Source organism: Helianthus annuus, chromosome 3, assembly GCF_002127325.2.
Source record: "Helianthus annuus cultivar XRQ/B chromosome 3, HanXRQr2.0-SUNRISE, whole genome shotgun sequence".
Lineage (NCBI taxonomy): Eukaryota > Viridiplantae > Streptophyta > Magnoliopsida > Asterales > Asteraceae > Helianthus > Helianthus annuus.
Window position 1 is genome coordinate 12,018,285 of NC_035435.2, and position 7,130 is coordinate 12,025,414.

The window sequence follows — 7,130 nt, forward strand, 5'->3', positions numbered from 1 at the left end:
AAACGTTATTTCTTACTAAACCGAAGTTTTAGTTTTAGGATCTTCTCTTTAACTTTTGTCAATTACCCATACCAGGATATTGACAACCCATAATTTATTGTTTTCCGTTCTTAGTTTTATACGTGGAATCGTAACAAGTTCCCTTACCTCTCACTATCGACCCGTAGGTTCCTCCACTTAACCTCGTAGGCTATTTTCCTTAGGCTTTCACCTCTTTGAGGCGAGGCCCTTATGATCCTTTTGCTTCAATTTATGACCCGTGGGTCAATTTGGCCCCGTAGACCCTTGCTCTAATTAATATCCAGTAGGTTATGATGATCCCGTAGATCATCTTTTATTCTAGTCTTTATTCAATTGTCTATTTATATATATATATATATATATACATATATATAGCTTTAAAGCATCCTTTGTTATGTTTGGAATCATTAAATTTTACTTTTGAACTTTAGTTGACCTTGACCGTAGTCTAAGGTTTCATTTGTTTACTTTCGGACTATCCTTCCGACTTTACGACTTCAAGCGTCATTTACATGTCGGTTTGTCTTAGGCTTACCATTACACGGTTCACACTTATACTCCTTTACAACCCATTACTCGGGTCCTTCTATCTTATTGTTTTTAGCTTTCCGGTTTCACCGGTTTGCGTTTTCCTATTATATTAAGCGTTATTCCTTAATTGACTCGTTTGACTCATTTTGGGTGAATTTTCATCACTTAAGAATGTCAAACTTCATTCTTTATTTGACCCGTCCAACTTTGAAATGGTCGAACGTAATTACCAAAATTTATGTTTGCGAAAATTCTTGTCATCTTTTAGTCATGACTCATTTTCTGAGTCTTTTGACTTTCTATTTCGCGTTCCTGTTTCTCAGTCTACGCATGCGTTTAAACCCTTACCCGCCAACCGGGTGTTTTACCGAAGTCGTTATTATTGCAACCCTTACGGTATGCATTATGACTTCGTTTCGCGTTTATATTCCTACTTTGTTCTCAAATTTGGTGTTTTACAAAATCGGCCCATTAAGAGTCATATTTGCATTCTTCGGGTTCGAGTGTAAGTACACCCCCTCCCAATACTTGTCTAAATCATTTTACATGTTTGCGTTTTCCGGATTCGAGTGTAAGTACACTCCCTCCCAATTCTTGTCTAAATCATTTTACATGCTTGCGTTTTCCGGGTTCGAGTGTAAGTACACTCCCTCCCAATTCTTGTCTAAATCATTTTACATGCTTGCGTTTTCCGGGTTCGAGTGTAAGTACACTCCCTCCCAATTCTTGTCTAAATCATTTTACATGTTTGCGTTTTCCGGGTTCGAGTGTAAGTACACTCCCTCCCAATTCTTGTCTAAATCATTTTACATGCTTGCGTTTTCCGGGTTCGAGTGTAAGTACACTCCCTCCCAATTCTTGTCTAAATCATTTTACATGCTTGCGTTTTCCGGGTTCGAGTGTAAGTACACTCCCTCCCAATTCTTGTCTAAATCATTTTACATGTTTCTTTGTCCCTTCACTCGGGCTCATTATCCTAATGTAATACGCTTCCGTCACTCGGTTGTGCGTTTACATTATTATCAAATATTTTGCTTATCTGATTCATTTGGGTACTTTTTAATTAGTCCCATTCACCCCGCCCTTACTACATCGGATGTAAACGTGTCCGCCATAAGAAGTTCATGGTACCATATGCCACTACTTACTTGGCCAGAGCAAGCGATTAACACATGACATACATGACCTTTTTATAGTTTTCACATCATGCCCTATGTAAGTAACGCCTCTATTTGTTTCTCTTGAAAACAATATCCCGAATACATTTTCTATTCGGGTTTTTTTTTTCCAAGTTTTTAATCTACATATGCAACTTTCAATTTCTACGTATTTGTTGCATATTACTATTTGTGCGATTATTTTAAATGTGCACCTGGTAATGTTTGCCCCCACGGGCGTTCCTTGCCATTAACCTTGTTCGCGGTCGTTACGCGATTTAGTCCTCGGTGAGCATGCTCCTCTTGTCATACTTCGGACCGTTCCATCATCATATCCACAATTTGTTTGACTCTCTTCGTCTTCAAACGCGAGTGTCCTTCAATTAAAACATTCACAAAAGTTAGTAACGTCAACTTCAATAATCGCCCGTATTATAATACAAGGCTTTTTCTACTATACGCGTCAACGCGCGTATTTTCATCAACTATATCAATCATTTTAATTGGGGTAACGTGTACCACACGATAGCCCTATGTGATATTTACAACACTTTAGCATACTAAACTATTAACATACACGTACTTACCGGATTTGCGATCAAGCCTTGAACCGAACACACTTTACTTTTTAACCATGAGCTCTGATACCAACTTGTAACACCCTAGTTACTAATTAACAATTTTATATGTATACGCCAACAATTAGATGTGTAGTTAAGCCTACACATACTATAAAAATACGATTTTATTAAAACTTTTACAATTCATAAGTTATTCTACATAACGTGGTTGAATTCGTTGTTAGTTATTTGCAATGTGTTAGAGTGCGTAAGCATGTATCTATATCGTGTTCGGTCCTTCGTCGAGCTTGATCGTCTTCCGGCATCCAAAATGTACCTACATTTCATAAACGCGAAATGCTTTAGTCTTACGGGTTTTAAAATGTGTCCAAACGAGTCCGGGAAACCATTGATTCCAAAAACAAAAGGTTGAAAATAACCTCCACCGTAACTTACGGTGGCACTGTAAGTTACGGTGGCCTCTGTAATAAAATTTTCCTACCGTACAACAGTAGGCAACCACCGTAAATAATTCAGCTCCACCGTAACTTACGGTGGCACCGTAAGTTACGGTGGCCCCTGCATTCAGCCTCTCCATTTTGCCGTAATTGACACGAAATCTTTCGTATCTTTAAATTCGCTTGTCCGTTTGACCTACCATTTCTTCCTACATGTTTGTAATTTGATTCTCCATCATATGGAGTTAAAGTCCGACATCCGACTTAATAATTTTTTTAGACTTTTATGCATTCGGCTTATTTCCTTTCTACAAGATTTTGACCCGTCTATGCTTAAATGCATATTTTGACCCGTTAGAGAAAATTTAATCATTTAAGTTTAAATCCCACTCTCTACTTTAACATGTCATTTTTCTACATTAAGGTATTCGCATATCTTCACCAAATTTACGCGTACCTGGCGCGGGTCAAAGTATTGACCCGTTTTAATACCTTGCCTTAATAATTTGCTGATTCATAGCCACGTAAATTCCATAAGCCGTTTTACCCTGTGAGCATTAGACTTGACATGCACTTGTTAGTCGTTATTCGTCAAATGGTGTTAACATTACCATTTGACCTGTTTAGTCTAAACGACCAACATTTTGCACTTATATTTGAATGGTATTTATTTACCATTTCATTATTTAACCCATTTCGCCCCTTTTTGTCATTAAACATGGTTTTTATCCTTTTATTCTTCCCGACCCGTATCATTTCGTGTCGGAACCCATATTTCGGATATAACCTTGGTCGTGTCTATAATCTATAAAGTAAATACGTATAAAAAAAAGTGTAAGCTTTACTTACCTCGCGTCCGCGCAAACATCCTTCGCATCCATCATTCGTTTGACCCGTTCCTTTCCAAGCTCCCACCTAGCTTGTTTAGAGTCAAACTATATCATAACATCCAAAAGATGGTTAGATTGGTCATTCTATACAATGGCCGTCACCCTATGGTCTCTCTTTTTTTTTACACACTTTTCAATCAAAACATGTCATATATTCAACAACTAGTTTTATACCAATATTCTTTTCATTCATTAACCGTTTGACCCGTTAGTGAAGTTACTTATACAAACTAGTTAGTAAGTGATTTTAAACACTTTAAGCACGTCACATAAAGTGTTATTTGTTCTCAACAGTCAATACTTCATGCCTAAAGCAAGTATGTACAATCCTATGCCTTTTTCTTGGTTAATAAGAACATTACTAAAGTGCAGCGATTTTGTATTCAGCTGCTGTAATTGACCATTTTGACCCATTTAAAAGCTGAATTAGATCAACATGTTCAAAAATGGATCGTAGAACTCTAAAATAGCTTTCTAGGCATATATGGTACGTCTTCTAACGATGTTCCTATGATTTTATATGATTTTTACAAAATCAGCTCTGAAGTAAAAAAAAAATGCTTCCAATCAGCTTGCTGTCAAAACAGTTCAGCCGACTTCGGACACTGTTTTGACCCGTTTAACATCAGAATTTAACAAACATGTTCAAACATAAAACGTAGTATGTTTCAATAGCTTTCTGAGCATATAAGGCTCAACCTCACAGGTCGTTCCAATGATTTTATATGATTTTTTTAAAACTGCAGCCCAATAATTTTAATCCCAATCAGTTTTGTTATATTATCTTGTTCAAGCATTTCATCAAGCCCGTTTTTGGGATGTTACATAGCTAGTGGTAAGAAAGGTGTCAAACCACGAAGAGTTTATGGTTGATGTTTAAGTCTGATTGATTAACGGGTCACTTGAATAATATTATTTTTTTATGAAGCTTGCTTGTTTTCTCTTAAAAATTTGGTTGGAAAGATGGTTGTTCTAAACAATGACAATTGTAATTCAGTTTAGTAATTATCAAAACGATTAACTAATTATAAGAGTTTGTAAACGTTATGGTAAAAAGAATAACATCCGGGTTCAGATTAACAAAAAACTAGAGTTATTTCGCATAAACGGTTCAATCAAGTTGTGAATTCTAATGATCTTTCAGGTTTGTGAAAAAGCTAGCCAATAATCTTAGACATCAACAATCATTAAACAATCGGACAAAAGTATTTTTATGAACCAAAATCAATCCTCATACAAAACCCTGATACAAACCAAAATCAATAGCTATTATCTGGACACAATGTCTATGATGCAAGAAAGCCGTTAACAATCATGAATTCATAATCAAACTAATAAATTATTTGCATCTATTTTACAATCAAAAGATTAAACAAGTGTTTCTATCAAACCAATTATGAAAATAAAACCCTAGAACTTACAACTCTACACCCGGGTATGATTTTGGGAAATTAGCCTTGCATCACGGTTAAAATCGTGCTTGAATCTTCCATTTGTGTGTTGGTTCTTTGATTAGATAATAGAGAATGATTAGAGAGTGAATAGGATGATGATGAATGATGAGAATTGAGGTCTTGGTCAATGAATTTTGAATTCCAGTGCAACTCCCCCATTAACTTGCCAATTATTTGTCAAAGATCATCAAATTCTTGTTTTTACAATCCAGGGGGTGTGCAGCAGAGGATGCATCTTTTTTAGATTTTCAAAACCTCATATTTGGATTCGTTTCATCGAGCTCCCAAAATGCATATATTATATGCCCCGAAACTCATTTGCTAGCTCAGGATATGTCCAAATGAAGTTTTGGCTGTTTTTGATGTAGTGTTCAGCTTAGTTTTGTCTCTTTTCGTGTTTTTTCAGTCCCATTCTCTCTAGCCTACATCCAAAGCTTCGGTAAACCTCTAAAATGCAACTAAAAGATGCCAAGGCTTGCAAAACACAATCCATATCAAAGTAGTGTAATCTAGAGATTAACTTCGTGTAATTAACCGAAATTAAAACCGTTAATTAGCTATGGAATTTTACCAAACCATTAATCAGTAGGAGTTACTAGTGCAACGTCAGTAGCTACAAATGTGATGACAGAAGTTACGAGTGTAGCCACATAGCAAAGACAAGAGAAAACAAACAAAACCTATAATGTAAATGTGTGTGTCTAAGAGAGAGAGAGAGAGAGGGGGAGAACACGCAAGCTTCGTCGAATAATTAAACATATAAATGTGGTTGTACGAGTTTCAGAATAATATCCTGGTTGTTACAAAAACTTAACATTTGCTTCATAGTCGACCCATGATAGAACTATGGATCAATCGCCAACACCCTAGTCAAAACTACTTCAACAACTCCATGGTCAGTACTACAGTCTGGCTATGAAGAAACAACATTGTAAAAGCTTGCAGAACAAGGCCTTTGAATGAAAAAATGATTAGCATCATCCATAATCATCATCATGACTTGACTGTGGAGCAAATGTTAAGGTTATGGACAAATATAAAAGATCAACATAACATCCAAAGAAGCCAACTAATCTAATTAATGTAATTATCAAAATGGTATGAATATGGTATAAATTAGAATCACATTGGAATATATTTTATAAAGTAAACTAGATTTAATACCACTCAAGAATTTATAAAATATGATTAACTTTGTATAGAATGGTAAAATATTGGTTTTGAACGAGTCATTTGTCAAAAAGAATAGTAACTAAGTAGAATTATATGGATTATTTAACCGTTGTGTAATTAAATATATTTAACACATTCACTCATTCTTAATCACTTTGTATAGAATGGTAAAAATATTGGTTTTGAAAGATTTATTTTGTTTAACATTCACATAAAGTTATTTGGACTACCTACAATGACTTAGTGAGAAATGGATAGAAGATCCCTTGTTGATGTACGTTTTGATTGTGTTATCGATCGGCAGTGTCTTGCTGACCTTTATCTTTTTCTCTTAGTGAGAAATATGACGTTTATCTTTCGTCAATTACTCATATCATAAAGAGGTGTATCTTATAGGAAAATAAAAGGATTTGTAAAAGTTATATATCGCTACCGTCTTAGTGCTAGTTAGAGTGGTGATCATTATCATCCTAGTGAGACGTTTAAGAAATGAGCAATACCTTTTATGAAATAATTCAAGAGGTGACACTGTCTTTTCAGTAAGATAGTGTAAATGTAATTAGGGATGAGCGTGGTACCAGTACCGAAAATACCGGCATCAAAATTCGTCAAAACTGGGTACCGCTACGGTACCAGTATTTGAAAGTAAAATTCGGTATTTTACCTGTATCGTACTGAACCGGTACTGATACCGAAAGTACCGATACCGAAAATTCCAAAAAGTGGGTACCGGTACCGAAAAAATTTGGTACCGATACCTGGTACCAAATACTCATCCCTAAATGTAATAACTTCCTTTCTTGATAACATGTTATAAGTGTAGATAAACTTTTAATGAATATCAAATAGTGAACGTAAGATGGATTAATTAAACACCCATCTGAAT

At 35.4% G+C, this 7,130-nt stretch overlaps 1 long non-coding RNA gene across 1 annotated transcript; it reads right to left on the reverse strand.

The window, feature by feature from the left end:
* Positions 1-2,516: 2,516 nt before the first annotated feature.
* Positions 2,517-3,680, reverse strand: LOC110927535. Its single transcript, XR_002585703.2, has 3 exons — positions 3,577-3,680; positions 3,185-3,275; positions 2,517-2,606 (listed from the first exon to the last, which is right to left on the reverse strand). It is a non-coding gene; the product is annotated as an uncharacterized LOC110927535 (long non-coding RNA).
* Positions 3,681-7,130: the final 3,450 nt, after the last annotated feature.